The following is a 17,815-nucleotide window of genomic DNA, read 5'->3' on the forward strand; positions in this document are numbered from 1 at the left end:
AAGATTTGGAAGCAGCCCAAGTATCCATTGTAGATGAGTGGATTAAAAACCTGTGGTACATTTATTCAATTGAATAATAGTACTGTATGTAAAAAAGAAGGAAATCTTACCCTTTGTAATAGCATGGACGGACCTGGAGAGTATTATACTAATTGAAATAAACTAGTCAGAGAAAAAACAAGTAGCATATGATTTCACTCATATGTGGAATCTAATGAACAAAACAAACTAACCAATGAAATAGAAACAGATTCATAGATACAGAGCACAAACTGACAGCTGTCAGAGGGGTGGAGGATTGAGGGACTGTATAAAAAAGGGGAAGCGGTAAGCAAAAAGCAAAAACAAAACTCATAGAGAAACAGCAGCTTGGTGATTACCAGAGGAAAAGGGCGATGGAAGGAGGTAGAACAGAGTAGAGGGGGGATAAGTGGTGATGAAATGATACTTGCCTTGTGGTGGTGAACACAAAATACACAGATAGTTTATTATAGAATTGTATACCTGAAGCATATATAATTTTGTTGACCAATGTCACCCCCAATAAATTTAATTTTTTGAAATAGTGTTCTCAGTCAGGAGAACTTATTAGAGGAGGTGATAGTTGAATTGAACCTTTAAGAGTGGATATGGGCCCTGGCCATTTGGCTCAGTGGTACAGCGTCAGCCTGGCATGTGGAAGTCCTGGGTTTGATTTCTGGCTAGGGCACAGAGGAGAAGTGCCCATCTGCTTCTAAAACCCTTCCCCCTCTCCTTTCTCTCTATCTCTTTCTTCCCCTCCCACAGCCAAGGCTACACTGGAACAAAGTTGGCCCAGGCACTGAGGATGGCTCCATGGCCTCCAACTCAGGTGCTATAATGGCTCTGGTTGTAACAGAGCAACGCCCCAGATGGGCCAAGCATCGCCCCCCTAGTAGGCATGCTGGGTGGATCCTGGTCGGGTGCATGCGGGAGTTTGTCTCTCTGCCTCCCTGCTTCTCACTTTAGAAAAATACAAAAAACAAAAAGTGGATATGATTTGGATGCATGGGTTAATATTAGTAAGTAAGGAGAAGAAAGGAACAAGTTCTACGTGAAAGGCCAGCATGTTAGCAGTTTGAAAATAGCAAAGCCTGGAACATAGTAAATGATCAGCACTTAAGATTGATAAAGAGAATAGTGATAAGACTGCAAGTGAAAATTGTCACTTAAATCATACCAAACTTTCATTTTTTATTGAAGTGATTTCAGAAGTTTGGAACAATTTATAAAGAAGATATTTTTAAAACTATTTTCAGCTCTGGCTGATGGTTCAGTGGATAGAGCGTCAGCCCAGCGTATGAACATCCCAGGTTTGATTCCCTGTCAGGGCACACAGGAGAAAGTGACCATCTCTTTCTCCTACCCATCCCTCTCCTCTTTCCTTCTTCCCCTCCCACAGCCAGAGACTCAATTGGTTCAAGCATGGCCTCAGGTGCCGAGAATAGCTCCGTTGGAGCAGATCAACTTCAGATGCTAAAAATAACTTAGTACTCGCCTGACCTGTGGTGGCGCAGTGGATAAAGCGTCGACCTGGAAATGCTGAGGTCGCCAGTTCGAAACCCTGGGCTTGCCTGGTCAAGGCACATATGGGAGTTGATGCTTCCAGCTCCTCCGCCCTGTCTCTCTCTTCTCTCTCTTTCTCTCTCTCTTCTCTCTAAAAATGAATAAATAAAATAAAATAATTAAAAAATATATATATGGATCTTAAAAATAAAAATAAAAATAACTTAGTACTCCAGCACTGGCCCTAGATGGGGTTGCTGGGTGGATCCTAGTTGGGGCGAATGCAGGAGTCTGCCTCACTATCTCCCCTCCTCTCTCACCTAAAAAAAAAGAACAAACAAACATAAACCAAAATAAAAGCTATTTTTATTATTCCAAATTTAGTGAAAAATACTGTCATGAATAAGGTTCCCCTTTTTCCTCAAAAGGTTTTTGCTTTCAATGACATTGTTGCAAATATAACCAATTTAATTAGTTTAAGTTACTATTAATGTTTTTACAAAAAAAAGAAATCAGATGTTTTTTTAGATATTTTTTATTTCATTTTTCCCCTAACCACTATTTGATTTTTATCACATTGTCTTTAAATAAATGAAGGTCATTTGTGAAATGCTCCAGAACATATATTTGTATAAATAATTGTGTAATTCTCTGTAACATGTGGGAATTACTAATGCCATTTTGGGAGCAAATAATTCACTTGTTTTGCTTGACTAACTCAAATCTGGCCTGAGCCCTCTGACCTGCTGAGAATTCCAAAACTCCATTTGTTGATGTGCCCTTCACCTTCCTTGACCTTAAAGCACTTACCCTCCAGCAGTTCATTTCATTTGGGGTACAGAGTAGTATACTTTCATTTAGTATAAATATTTCCTGGAGGGTCAAATTCCTCTCAAGGTCCTACTTCACTAGTCTACCATTTGTCTCTCCTCCCAGTATGCTTGGAAATCTACCTGCTTTTCCCTTCCCTACTATCAGAATGAGAACAAAGCATTTCCTTATAATCAGATAAGGAAATCACATAAACTCTATAATCACACAAGACCTTGTCTACTCCTAAAGCAGGGGAGAAAATAACTTTAATCCTTGCTGAGATAGGTACACCACACTGAAGTTGACAGGAGCTTATAATAAAAAGAATATTTCATATTTGTTCACCCAAGAAAGAGTTAATTTGAATCAACCTTAATGATAAATAATAAAAAAAAAGAACACTCCCAACAGATGGAATAACTAGGAAAAGACATGGAAGCAAAGAAAAATACAATGTGTGCAGGAGTAAAAGTTGTCTGGAGCATCAAGAGAAAAAGAAAAATCAGATAGAAAAGGGAAGTTTGTCTTTCTAAGCAGTTTGACCTTTTTCCAATCAGTTGTTTTCGTCAGGAAGCCTGTGGATTCAAGCCATTAGAGGAAACTTTGTAGACCACTTTTGGGGACTGAGAACCCAACGCCCACCTTCAACAAGAGCAATTATACTTTCTTTTGTTTCGTATGAATGTTTCCATATAAGATTTCATGCGGAGAACAAACAAGCAAATAGCCTATACTGATAATAGGAATTGAGTGTTTACTTTATACCAACCCTTGTTTCAGTCATTTATTCTCACACCAATACATCCTTTACAGATGAGAAAACCGAAACTCAGGGAAATTATGTATTTGCCTGCAGCCCATAGCTATAAATGTAGCAGTGCTGAACTTTGGGCCCAGACAGCCTTGACCCCAGAAACTATGCTCTTTTATGGTGTTTAAGCTGAATTCAGCAGAAACAAGATCTTACTTGTGACATGTTACTTCGGGCATGTGCAGCCGCTGGCGCTAAGTGTTGGCTAAAGGATCCTGATGTTAAGTATGTGCCTGGACTTTTACAACCCAATAGGCAATATTTAGAAGAGACATCGAAAGAAAAGGGTTAAATAGACCGAAATACAGACCAGGCGGTCCAGGAGAACCCCAGAACCCTCATGCCTGGAGACGGGCCACAACGCAAATGCAGCTTTAAACGTGCCACCGCGCCTGACCTGTGGTGGCGCAGTGGATAAAGCGTCGACTTGGAATGCTGAGGTCGCCGGTTCAAAACCCTGGGCTTGCCTGGTCAAGGCACATATGGGAGTTGATGCTTCCTGCTCCTCCCCTTGTTCTCTCTCTCTCTCCCCTCTCTCTCTAATAAAAATGAATAACTAAAATCTAAAAAAGTAAATAAATAAATAAAAATTTTAACATAAACTTGCCACCGCCACCAGCCCAGCCCAGCCCCGCTTCTCCCTGCTCAGGCCCCGCCCACTGCCGTTGGCCCCGCCCCTCCCCGGCCCCGCCTCTCCACCCTGGACAGTGCCAGCAGCGAGCGTTTTCCCTCGCGCGCGGTGGTCCCAGCGGTTGTTGGGCATAGGCCGGTTCCCGGAGCTACAGGGAATGCTGAAGGAATCGCAGGTACGGTCCATTTTTCTCGACTCTCTCCCTTTTCAGGCCCTTGGGCACTAGCCCCTCGTCTCCAGCGGTCATTACCTTCCCGTAGCCCTAGGAATGCCTTTCTCACGCTTCAGTTAAAGGGAACAAACACCTACCCCTTTGCCAGACGCTGGGGAAACAGTCACAGACATTTTTCTCCCCTACCTGGCACATTTCTTTCGTCCCTCATCCCACCTCTTTCTTCGTTATTCTTTCCCTTCCTTTTGTTTCTCATTTTACTGTCGAGCAAGATAGGTTGGTCAGTCAAGACTGCCTGCACAATTAATTTTATTAAGCGCTGACTCTTGTACAAATAGTGAATATATGCAAATCCCGCATATGTTTCTCGCAATTAGAGATGCGTTTCGGTAATGGTTGCTGATCCAGAGAAGTCTCTTCTCCCCACGCCCCTCACCCCCACCTGTTTCTGTTGGCTTTATCGCAGTGGACAAGCACTTTCGCTCAATGCTTTTGAAGGATTAAGGCCAGCTGTTGCGCAGGTACGGCTGGTCGTGTCAGGCACTATTTCAGGAGTGTGTATAAGAGCTCTGCAGGCCCATACAGGTCCCTGACCTTCCTTCCTCTAGGTGTGTCTTTCTTTATGGCCTATGAAAGATCAGATGGGGTAATGGGGAGTGGGGATTGGCCTGAGTGTCACTGAGGAGCTCACAGGTTCTCCCTGACATTTCGTATGGTTAGTAGGATTGTTATTGTGCAAGAGAAGTGATAGCACTTATTACTGTCACACCTAAAGAATTTGTGCCCCCAAACATGTAGTCACTAGGTGCCTCTGAAAAGGGCATTCCCATTATTACTTTCCGTATGTACCAGAATTTATACTACTGTTTTTGTCAGTTGGCTCTCACTTGTCATGACCTCCTGCCCATTATCAGACAAAAGGAGAGAGGCAGGTGCAGCATTAGCAATATATAAAGTAACATTTTTAGAACACTTCTCATTTTGTACATTATTTTCATACCCATCTTGTTTATACACTTCTATGAGATAGAGATGCTTAGCAAAACTCCATTTTGCTGAAGATGGAACTGAACACTGAGATGAAACAGTACCTGGGACGTAGTATAATATACATTCAGAAAGTATTAGTTGAAGGGATGAATAGTTGAGGTTCACAAGGAGCCATGTCTTCTTTGCCTTGGAATTCCCTGGACTTCAAGGTAAGTTTGGCAGTAGTAAGCCCAAAAATGTGAGTTAGAGAGACTACATGACTTAGGGACAAGCATTCATCAGATATTTTTAGGGAACCTGTTACTTTGACAGGCATTATAAATACAATGGAAAGCAAGACTGGCAAGGTTCCTGTTCTAATGGAGCTTAATTCTAGTGAAGGTAGTAAATAAACAGGTAAACACTATACGAACAAGGAAGTTTTAGATAATGGTAAGTACAGTGAAGAAGTAAAATCATGTGAAGTGAGAGAGATTGGGGAAAGTGTTACTTTAGACAGTGGTTAGGGAAAGCCTCCCTGGAGAACTGACATTGTGCTGAGACCTCAGTGATATCAAATGAAAGCCAACCATGGAAATACTAGGTATCAGAGCATTGCAGATAAAAGGAATTCCAATTGCAAAAGCTCTAAGGTAGGAAAGAGCTTGGGTTTCTCAATGGACGTTATAAAGACTGCCATAGCCGGAACATGGAGAAAATGGAACAAGGTAAGCTTGAAGAAATGGATAGGGACCAAATCTTGTGTGGCCTTGATTAGGCCCTGGGGATCTACTCATGTAATAAGTTTGGAATTTATTTAAAGTGGGTAAGAAATCAGTAGGGCATTTTTTAGAAGGGAGTGATATCATCTGGTTTATGTTGTGAAGTTTGTTCCACCTGTTAAGTAGTGAGTGGGTTGTAGGGGTTGGGAGCAATATTAGTAGCAGAAGACAACTGAGATATACTCTACTTGGAAGCAGAGCCTACAGACTTGCTAAGTTTTGAATATAGAGATGAGAAAAAAAAAGAGCTTGAGAGGATATTTACCATATACCAAATGAAAAAAACTAAGGAAGAAATGTGTGTGGGAGGTGGAAGGGTATTTTTATTTTATTCACTTTAAGTTTGGTGTGCTTATTAGAAATCTAAAATAAGTTCTGAGTCCTGAGTTCTATGTAAGGGACCAAAGGTACAAAGTTGGGAGTTAGCATGTAGAAAAACTACCTAGGGAATGTGTGTTCTCAGACAGCATTCCAATGTTTAGAAGTAAAGAAGAGGGGGAAAAGTAAGCAAAGGACATGGAGAAGGAGAAACCAGTAAAGTAGGACAAAACCCCCAAAAGTGTGGTGACTTAAAAACCAAAACAAAGCGTAGCCAATACTATTGAAACATGCTGAGAGTAAAATAAAGAGATCTGATCATTGGATTTTGGCAACACATAGTGGTTATGTGCCTTGACAAGCACAATGAAGAGCAAGTGTGATGTGAGGAAATGGACATAGCACTTACAGACATCTCAAGATCTTTTTCTGTGAAGAAGAGCTGAAAATGGGGTAATAAAGGGATATGTAGTGTCAAAGTCAGATTCTTAAAGATGGGGATACTTAAGTTTATTTTTAGACTAATGGGAATGACCCAGTCGAGAGGGGAAAAATATATTATGAGAGGATGTATCATTTAGGAGTGAGGTTTTTAAGAAAACAAGAGAAGATGGGATCCAGGGAATATGTAGAAACATTGGCTTAGGAACATGATCATAAAATTTATAGGGATGGAAAGAAAGGCAGCAGATATAGGTAGAGAGGCAGACACTTGGGTAGATTTAGTGATCAAAAAGTGGGAGAGTTTCTGCTTGATATTCCCTTTTTCTCAGGTATAAAATACAAAGCAAGATAAGTAAGGGGAGAGGAGGAATCTTCAGATTGGAGGTTTATGGAAAGAAGGTAGGAAAAAGTCATTTTGTAAGTTAACATCAATCATACCTAGTCTGTGCAAGCTGCTGTAACAAAAATACCATAGACTGGTGGCTTATCAACAACAGAAATTTCTTTCTCACAGTTCTAGAGGCTGGGAAGTCCAAGGTCAAGGTGCTGGCAAGTTAAGTGTCTTGTGAGGGCCTGATTCCTGGTTCATCAAGGACTGAAAGGAGCAAGGGAGCACTGAAGGTACCTATTATAAGAGCACTAAGCCCTCATGGTCTAGTCACCTACAAAATGTCCCACTTCCTAATACCATCATATTGGAGATTAGGATTTCAGCATATGGATTTTGGGGGGACATATCCAATCGATAGCAATATTAGAGAATCATAGCTGGGCAGGATTGAGTAGCCATTTGAGATTTGTGGTCTTCTAAGTGCCTGTTGGAGACAGGAAAAGATCATGGGAGCCAAGGAGATCAAGAAACTGAAAGACCAAAGTGTTGGATGGAGGGACTACCTGAGTTTTAGTGGTTAAGTTAGTACCTAAACTAGTCCTTGAACTCAGGTATTCTGTTTTTCCAGCTCAATGGGTTACCATTTTACTATGAAATGGTTTGGAAAATTACTCTTTTGTGCCACCAACTTTCCACATTTAAAAAATGTGGCCTGAATTTTTTTTTCCATATATCCAAATTCTAGATTTTCATAGGCTGGTGCTTCTGTCTCTATTGTTTCTATAATATTTACTTGTTATATATTTGGGTGTGTCTTTTGTGTGTGTGTGTTTCTTTAACCACTTTTACCAATATATGTTTATAGAAGTATAAAGTCTACCCTTTAAATGATAAAAGGAAGATGAAGGATGAAAGTTGGAAATCTTGCTGCCTGTAGAGCTGGGATGACCGGTAACAAGGAGACGTGATTTGTATTTACTCTAGTAACAACAATAACAGACGGTATCTGAATAACCTTTTACATGTTGTGCTATGCATTTTTCACTTATCTCATTTGATTTTGTAACTATCTTTTTCAGATGAGGAAACTGAGGCTCAGAGATGCTAAGGGTCTTAACCAAGGACACATACATAACAATTCTTACAGTTTTGTTAACACATACATATTCTTACAGTTTTTATACTTTTCACTATAGTAATGTGCCTCTGCTTTTTTTACACTCCATTGTATCCAAAGTGACATCAAAGAAAACTCTGCTAAGTAGAAAGTAATAGCTGGCTGGAGGCCTTATACAGTAAGAAAACTTTTGTATGTGTTTAGAATACAGCAGTTAATGAGATTAAATACTTATCTGCCATCTATTGTGTTAAGTAATACCAAGAACACAGAGATGGTTATGAAATCAGTGCTAGAAACAGATGGAACTGCGAGTCACTAAGAAGCATTTCTTGGACCTCTCCCAATATCATATATGCTTCCACAATACCCTGTATGAGTTAATTCTACATACAGAAGATAGTACCAGTTTCAAAGAATATCAGTAAAATAAAAGAATGATGATAGTTAAATGAGCAATTTTAATAGTGGGGTCCATGCTGTCATAAGGGGTGGACACTGATAAGGGTGCATGCTTCTGCAAGAATGACTTTTAAACTGATGTAGAGTTATCTGGGCAAAAATTAGGAGTGTGGGGTTGGAAGACAGCATTCAGAATGTATAAAGTCTTAGAACTGTGAGGCATGGCAGGTTTGAAGAACTAAATTTTACTATGGCTGAAGTATAGAATACCAAGTGAAGAATGAGGAGATAACAACAAGATTAGCTCTTATTACAAAGAGTTTAGGGAGCTTGGATGTTTTCTTCTATAGGAATATTAAGCAGAAAATTGCCATAATCACCCTACCATTTTTTAAAAAAATAAATCTACCTTTTAAAATTTTTATTTATTAATTTGAGAGAGACAGAGACAGAAACATCTATCTCTTCCTATATGTACCCTGATCGAGCATCAAATCAGCAACCTCTGAACTTTGGGATAAAGCTCTAACCATCTGAACTATCCGACCAAGGCAGTCGCCCTACATTTTAGATTATTCTGCATTGTGTAAATTACAACAGGGAGGACCAACACTGGAGGTAGGGAAGAGTTGGAAGGCCATTAAGGTATTTGGGGAGAGGGGATGCTTATGGCCTGGGCTGGAGAGGTGGCAGTTTATTTTTATTTTGTTTTGTTTTTTTTTTAATTTTATTTATTCATTTTAGAGAGGAGAGAGAAAGGGACAGAGAGAGACAGAGGAGAGAGGGACAGAGAGAGAAGGTGGGGAGGAGCTGGAAGCATCAACTCCCATATGTGCCTTGACCAGGCAAGCCCAGGGTTTCGAACTGGCGACCTCAGCATTTCCAGGTCGACGCTTTAACCACTGCGCCACCACAGGTCAGGCTGGAGAGGTGGCAGTTTATATGGAGAAAATGGGCAAATTTTTAAAATACTTAAGAGCTTGTATAACATGATTTAGTAACTCACTGGATGTCAGCAGGGAAGGGGAGGCAAGAGAAGGAATGTTTCCTCTATTTCTAATTTGAGCAACTAAATTATGGCTTCAGTGTGTGAAATAGGAAATTATCTGAAGAAGGAATAGATTTGGTGGGGAAAAGTCTTGAGTTCAGTTGTGCAGATACTGAGCTTAAGATGCTTATTTTAAAAATCAGGTAGTGATATCCAAAAAGTAATTGAATATTCTAGTTGGAATCTCAAGAGAGCTTCACTAGGTCAGGATCATCACCACATTGGTCATAATTGGAGCCATGGGAGTAAAATAAATTTCTTAAGAAAAGCACATAGTGTCCCTGGCCAGTTGGCTCAGTGGATAGAGTGCTGACCCAGCATGCAGACATCCCAGGTTTGATCCCCAGTCAGGGCACACATGAGAAGTGACCATTCTGCTTCTCTCTCCCTCCCTCTTCCCCTGCTCTCCTTTTACCCTCTTGCAGCCAGTGGCTAGATTCATTCGAGTGCCAGCCCCAGGTGTTGAGGATAGTTTGGTTAGTCTGAGCATTGGCCCCAGACAGGGGTTGCCAGGTGGATCCCAGTTGGGGCTCAGGTATCTCACTATCTCTCCTCCTCTCACTTAAAAAAAAGTATATAGAGAAGAGAAGAAAGGAGGGGAGGGGAGGGGAGGGGAGGGGAGGGGAGGGGAGGGGAGGGGAGGGGAGGGGAGGGGAGAGGAGAAGAAAGAGTCTGTAAAGAAAGCCAAGAAAGGACAACCAGAGAGGTAGAAGGAAGGTAGAGCAAATGATAAAATGATGTGAGTATTCAGAAGGAAGAGATGACTTCCAGTTTTGTGGTGTACCTTGTAGGAAGCTGTACTTGGAACAACACTTAAGCAGTAGATGTAGCAGGAAGGTATTCCAAGCAAATAAGACAAGCAATGCCTGGTAGAACAATTAATAGTTTCATCTGACTGATATGTAGGGTCAGTAGTACTAAAGAGAAAGTGGATAAGACAGTTTTATACCATGTTGTGGAAAACCTTGGATTCTGGGTAAGATGGTAACTTTATTCCTTAGGTGAGAAAAATCATTGTTTGGTGCTAATGTAAGGACAAGAATAAAACACATGCTCTGAACCCTGAAATACCTTACCACTATGTTATAAAACAAGATCTATGCACCTGAAGAGAATAAAAGTTGAAGCTGATATCTGATTAATGAGAACAAACACTAAATATATACTATAGGAATTTTAACAGTAGCAAAATCAACTTGAATTAAAGGGTAGTGTAGCCCAGATATGCATTGTCCTGATTAAATAATAATGCCAGCTAGTCATCATCTTTAAAAAGAAAAAGATCTAGTTTGAATGCTCTTAATAAAGAATATTCGCTTTGTGGATATAGCTCTCTTTATTCAGAAAGACTGAAGTTGTTTTTAGTTGATGGTCTTTGATGTAAACTCAAAAAAAGTTCCTTATCTGAAAGGCAACAGTAGTTCCAAAGATTCTAAAGCAATACATATGAACATAAATATTGATGAATTTGCTTTATCTAACATTCATTTAATAAGTACATGTTTGATATCTTTGATGTGTCAAGTGATGTACAATGCCTGAGGGCATGTAATACATATTCAAACAAATGAGTTCAAATTTCAGTTCTTCCACTTTCAATGGAAGGAAAAGTGTTTTAGCCTCACTTGGAATAGTTTGTACTTAACTCTATATACATTGTGATTTTTTCAAGAAAAGGTAAGTTATTGTGTGGAAAATTGTTAATTCTACTGTAAAATTTAATTGGTATTTCTAAAATCTATAGTTGGGAAGAATGTGATGAACGATTTTAAATTATTTAGCTAAGCCACAAAGTGAATGATCCACATTTAGAGGACTAAGAATTAGCCATAAATTTTTGTTAAATAATATGTGATAGAGCTACTAGATGTCACTATTGCAAAACATTACTCTAAAAGAATAAGACTTCGTGCCACCTGACCCCCAACCCTGTAACACAATATATAGTTGAAGAACACACAGCAGGGAAAGACAAGAACCATTTCTATTAAGGGAGATACATATGAACATATATATGATATTTATATAAGATATAGTTTCCAAATAGCATTTTTTCGCATTTTCTCACCCTGTTTATTAGTAGGTTTATAAGGGAATGGAAGCATTGATAAAACTAATAAAGACCTATATCACCTGACATTCTCCCTCCCTACACCATTCTATAGGTTTGGAATTGAAGTAGAGAGAGGTAAAGTGACAAGAAATTTACTCAATATTATATAGCAAATTAAAAGCACAGAGTATGGTTTGCACAACTCTTTTAACAATATCACACTGCTCGTGATTAATATGTGCATTTAAAGAGACATTCTAATAGACCAATGGAAATTGAACCTCTAAAGCCATAAAAATTTTTCATGACTTTAAAAACAAAGCTTATATATGGTTATAATGGTGCATATTTATAATAAAAATTATCAGTTGAATACCATCGCTTTTGCTACAAACTATACAAACATCTCACTTTATTCCTCTAATTGCAGGATGTGTGTATGTGTATGTGTGTGTTGTGAGAAAAGTAGGTTTACAGTTGTTTATATGGAAAATAACACCATAATTAATAAATAATAAGACAAAAATAGAGTTTTGCATACTCTCAACTATAAACCTATTTTAGCCCCACCCTGTATTTTGTAGCATTCCGAAAAGGATTTTAAGAGGGTTACTAAAATAAATAGAGCATAAATTTTTTTAAAATCTGAGGTGATCATAAAGGTAAGATATTAAAACACAAACCACTATAAAGTATTCCTCTTGTTAGTATACAAAAAATATGCCACAATTTCCTGTAAACTTACCATATTTCCCCATGTATAAAACACTCCCATGTATAAGATGTACCTTCATTTTGGGGTTCAAAATTTGAGAAAAAATGTATTACAAAAGTTATTGAACTCAAGGTTTATTCATCATAAAATTCATACAACTCCTCGTCACTGTCAAAACTCCCATCCATTAGCTTGTCCTCATGATGAATCACTGTCTTCAACAATGAGCATGAAAAAGCAGGAAATCTACAACCACTGTATAAGAAGCACCCAGTTTTTACACCACAAATTTTTCAAAACACGGTGTGTCTTATACATGGGAAAATATGGTAAATTTGGTTGGCTATCCTCAAATTTGATTCTGCTTTCTTTAGCTATAAACACAAAGTAAGAAGAGTAGATGGTACTGTGACCATTATAAGATGATGAGATATTGTAATGTACCCAAGATCATACAACTACTATATTTCTATTTTTAAACCCTCATTTTTTCTGTTATGCTAGCTATCCAGATATCTAATAAGAGAATTCCTAACAAGATACAGTCACTGTAATGTTTATATACCTGGATTACCAATATTATTTCTGAATTATACAGGCAGGCTCTTGTTTATATAAAATTTATTTAAAATAATTTCACAGAACTGTTGACAAGATGTTTTTCTATGAAGAAGTTGAGCCCATAGAGTAAGTTATTTAGAGAAAGATAAAATTTGAGTTTAGGCCCTGGCTGGTTGGCTCAGTGGTAGAGTGTCGGCCTGGCGTGCAGGAGTCCCAGGTTCGATTCCCAGCCAAGGCACACAGGAGAGGCGCCCATCTGCTTCTCCACCCCTCCCCCTCTCCTTCCTCTCTGTCTCTCTCTTCCCCTCCCACAGCCAAGGCTCCATTGGAGCAAAGTTAGCCCAGGCGCTGAGGATGGCTCTATGGCCTCTGCCTCAGGTGCTAGAATAGCTCTGGTTGCAACAGAGCAATGCCCCAGATGGGCAGAGCATTGCCCCCTAGTGGGCATGCCGGGTGGATCCCGGTTGGGCGCATGCGGGACTCTGTCTGACTGCCTCCCCGTTTTCAGCTTCAAAAAAATAAAAATAAATAAATAAATAAAAATGGAGTTTAATTTATCTTCATTTTAAATTTTAAAATTTATGTTAAGGAAATAGGGATTTTAAAAATTAGATGAGAAAAAAAAGGAGTCCAGGGTAAGAAAGAGGTCTGAAAGAAATAAAGATGAGATGTCTAGGGTGAAGAGAAAAGCAGATAGCCACAGTATTTAAAAAGAAGGAAAGGGACAATGCCTTACCTGCTTCTGATCACATTACTCAAGTATCCAGTTTTTCTTCTTCAACTTCCTCCATTAAAATTGTACCCAAAATCAACCCTAGTCAAGGTTCTAGTTCTTCAAAATTTCCATTCTTTAAATTTTTTTCTGTAGGCACAGCACCTTTTTCTAAGTTGTCCTATGGATTCTTTGTATGTCTTCACAGCATAATTATTAAGGATCCTAATTCATTTTATTTGTTTTATTTTTCTTAATGTATTTGAAATACTTATTTTAGGTGTAAACGTCTCCTACTCTTCTACCAAAGATGCCTTTCTTATTGTCATATTGAGTATCTGGCATTTTTTTTATTCTTAGCTGATTCAATATTTATTCCACAAGTATTTATTCAGTATCAACATTTTCTAGCTACTACACTGCTCACAAAAATTAGGGGATATTTTATTACTTCATAATCATTGTGAGCAGTATATGTAGATCAAGAGTAAAACCAAATACAATCCCTTCTCTGATGGAACTCACAGTTTTCCAGTTCCATCCAAGATTAAATAGGCTTACTACAACCTCTTTACCACAGCTCACAACCAAAACCTCTAGATAAAAGGCAAAGAGCAGCTACCTGAGATCTCAAAACTAAACAAAAGCAGGTAGATTGTAAAAGAGAGTCAAAACTACAGGTGTGAATTTCTCTTGTACTTGCATCTTAGACCTAAAAAGGTAGGCCGCAGTCATGCAGCTACATGAGGATAGCACAGGAGGTAAAAACTATCATGGAAAACCTATATTTATGGCCTGAAAATCTGAGGGAATTGGATCCTATATTCCAAAGAAAATGTGAGGAATCCTTGTTGTTGTTTTCCTTTTGCAGCTTTCCCCCAAGGGCAAGCCCTATTTTGGCATTATGTGTTGGTAAAACTCAGAGAAAAATCCCATCTGACCAGAGAAACCAGGAAGAGATCTTGAGAGACATAGAGTGGAGTGGGGTGCAGATTCAGGAGAGGAGAAAGCTAAAGAAAGGGGTTCCTTAATTTTCTGTGTGAACCTAACCTAGTGTTTTGGGTCACTTCCAGCTAAGCATGTATGAGACAGGCCCAACGCAGCACAGCAATGGCTTTAAGAACTGGAGTACAATAACCAAAATTTATAAAGAACTTGTAAAATTCAACACCAGGAAGACAAACAATCCAATAAAAAATGGGCAAAAAAATGAATAGACACTTCTCCAAAGAGGACATACAAATGGCCAATAGGCATATGAAAAAATGCTCAACATCACTAATCATTAGAGAAATGCAAATTAAAACCACAATGAGATGTCACCTCACACCAGTCAGAATGGCGCTCATTAACAACACAGAATAAGTGCTGGGGAGGATGTGGAGAAAAGGGAACCCTCCTGCACTGCTGGTGGGAATGCAGACTGGTGCAGCCACTGTGGAAAACAGTATAGAGATTCCTCAAAAAATTAAAAGTGGAACTGCCTTTTGATCCAGCTATCCCACTTCTAGGAATATATCCTAAGAACACTATATCACTGATTCAAAAGAAGAAATGCACCCCCATCTTTATGGCAGCATTGTTTACAATAGCCAAGATCTGGTATCAGCCCAAGTGTCCATCAATGGATGAGTGGATTAAAAAGCAGTGGTACATATACACAATGGAATACTATGGGGCCATGAAAAAGAAGGAAATCTTACCTTTTGTGACAACATGGATGGACCTGGAAATTATTATGCTAAGTGAAATAAGCCAGGCAAAGAAAAATATATATGACCTCACTCATTTTTTTTTTCCGAAGTTGGAAACGGGGAGGCAGTCAAACAGACTCCTGCATGTGCCCAACCAGGATCCACCCGGCACGCCCACCAGAGGGCGATGCTCTGCCCATCTGGGGCATTGCTCTGTTGCAACCAGAGCCATTCTAGCACCTGAGGCAGAGGCCACAGAGCCATCCTAGGCTCCCGGGCCAACTTTGCTCCAATGGAGCCTTGGCTGTGGGAGGGGAAGAGAGAGACAGAGAAGAAGGAGAGGGGGAGGGGTGGAGAAGCAGATGGGCACTTCTCCTGTGTGCCCTGGCTGGAAATCAAACCCAGGACTCCTGCACGCCAGGCCGACACTCTACCACTGAGCCAACCGGCCGGGGCCTGATCTCACTCATTTGAGAAATCTAATGAACAATGTGAACTGAGGAGCGAAATAGAGACAAAGCCGGGATCAAAGGGACCAAAGGGAAAGCAGACAGAGGAAAAGGGGATTAGAGGATGGGATCAGAGAGGGGAAAGAGATTGGTGATATTATATATACATAACACAGCATTATAGAGAGCAGAAAAGCAAATCCTGGAGGGAAGGGAGAATTGTATTGGGGGGAGGGGGTCAAGGGGGATGTTGAGTAGAACATGAGGTTGGGGGGAATGTATTCAACAGGACACTTGAATCCATGTAAACACAATAAATTAGCAAGAAAAACAAGAAACTGGAGTAGGGATTTCAAGATGACTGCCGAGTAGATGGAAGTTACACTCACCTGCTCCCACACCCAAACTGGATTCACAGCTAAATTATAGAGCAGTCAACCTGAATAACCAACTGAAGGCTAGCTGAATTGAAATATAATAAAGATTTGCAGAAGCCCTGGCCTGTTGGCTCAGTGGTAGAGCATTGGCCTGGTGTGCAGAAGTCCCGGGTTCAATTCCCTGTCAGGACATACAGGAGAAGCACCCATTTGATTCTCCACCCCTCCCCCTCTCCTTTCTCTCTCTCTCTTCCCCTACCACAGCCAAGGCTCCATTGGAGCAAAGTTGGCCCGGGTGCTGAGGATGGCCTATGGCCTTCATTCACCTCAGGTGCTGAGGATGGCTCCAGTAGCAGCAGAGCAACACCCCAGATGGGCAGACCATCGCCCCATGGTGGGCAGACCATTGCCCCATGGTGGGCATTGCCGGGTGGATTACGGTCAGGTGCATGCGGGAATCTGTATGACTGCCTCCCCACTTCTCACTTCAGAAACAAACAAACAAACAAAAAGGCAGAGATGCAGAAATGTTGGCCTCCACACCTACAAGTGGCATCTGAGAAGCCAGATGTTATTATGGTTGCAAAACTCCCTCCCCCAGAAGTGTGGGGTTTCAACTCCATGCAGGGATCCCTAACCCAGCACAACAGAGACCAGAAGAGGAGCCCGCATAGCATCTGGTGGTGAAAATCAGTGGGGATTCAGTCCACCTTGGAGAGTAGGGAGTTTGCTGGAGACCCAGATGCTACCTTCCCAGAAAGGAGCAATCCCACTGTTAGAGCACCAGCTTGGGGAGTTCACTGCCTAGTCCTCTGATTGCTGGCAAGGCCACTCTGCTGTGCTCAGATTCTGCAGAGGGGTTCCCAGCTGCACCCCTCAGTGACTTTTGGGGCACTCTTTGTCTGGGAAGGCTGTTGGTGGAGACTCAGACAGTCTGAACTGTGTGGATTTGGAAAGGAGAGCAGTCTTTCCCACCTCCAGCACACAGCCAGCACCCCCCCCCCACCCCGACCTGTTGAATCACTGAGCCAGTCCATCCTGCTAAGATCAGTCAGGGGGATCAGAGTGCTGTGTATATCTGGAACTTTCAGAGCACAGACCAGGGACTTTTGGAGAGACTTTTACCTGGGAATCAGGTGGGGAGGCTTTTGTCCTGGAATCAGATGGGCAGATGCTGAGTTGTGTGGCTACATTGCAGGGCATATGGGTGCACTTTTATCTGCCCTGTAAGCTCAGCTTGTGCTATACTGGGAAGGGGAAGAAGTATACACACCTCTCCTACAAGCTTGTAGGCACCATCCCCAGTGGAAGACTGTTTGGATCTGCCCTTCCAAGCAGAGATACTGTGCCCTAATTGAGCTCAGTTCCACAGAAACTGAAGAGAGACAGAAGGAGAAACAGAAGGAGAGCTGCTTGGAGCTGGGACATTCAGAGGCTAGAGTCTGGGACTAGGACAAAGTGCTTGGCTCCCTCCTGGAGACTGGGCCAGCATCACCCTTAACGGGAGACTTTTTTGCTCCCTCCTACCAAGCTCTGTGGCTCCACTTGGCTAAACTTGCTCCTGCAGAGGGATGACTGGCTGCACCCCACCTGAACCTGTGGTGTACCCCTCCTGGGGCAGCTACAGTTGGAGGCTCTGGCAGAAAATGAGTGGTTCAACTCTGGAGTAGGGGCCACTTCCCCTTCATTGAGTGCCTTACCATATGACCTCCCAGTAAGGGACTCACTAGTCCTGTCCTCCTAACCCTGGCTGCCTCACCCTACTGAGCTCAGAAACTGTGGAAGAGTCTGTGGGCTGCAGCCAGCCTGGATCCACTCTACAGTATTTCTTCAGAAGGCCTTAGAGGAAGACCAGGCAACTTCAGAGGGAGGCACAGTAGCTGACAAGTGGA

The 17,815-nt window shown here is 41.0% G+C and overlaps 1 protein-coding gene across 2 annotated transcripts in view; it reads left to right on the forward strand.

The window, feature by feature from the left end:
• Positions 1-3,850: 3,850 nt before the first annotated feature.
• The window catches only part of SLC9B1 (solute carrier family 9 member B1), a 100,107-nt gene continuing 86,142 nt past the window's right edge, over positions 3,851-17,815 (forward strand). For both annotated transcript variants that reach the window (XM_066233476.1, XM_066233475.1), the window contains exons 1-2: positions 3,851-3,954; positions 6,979-7,085. The gene's annotated coding sequence lies outside the window, so the exon portion shown is untranslated. The remainder of the gene's footprint in view (positions 3,955-6,978; positions 7,086-17,815) is intronic.

This window comes from Saccopteryx bilineata, chromosome 5 (genome assembly GCF_036850765.1).
Source record: "Saccopteryx bilineata isolate mSacBil1 chromosome 5, mSacBil1_pri_phased_curated, whole genome shotgun sequence".
Taxonomy (NCBI): domain Eukaryota; kingdom Metazoa; phylum Chordata; class Mammalia; order Chiroptera; family Emballonuridae; genus Saccopteryx; species Saccopteryx bilineata.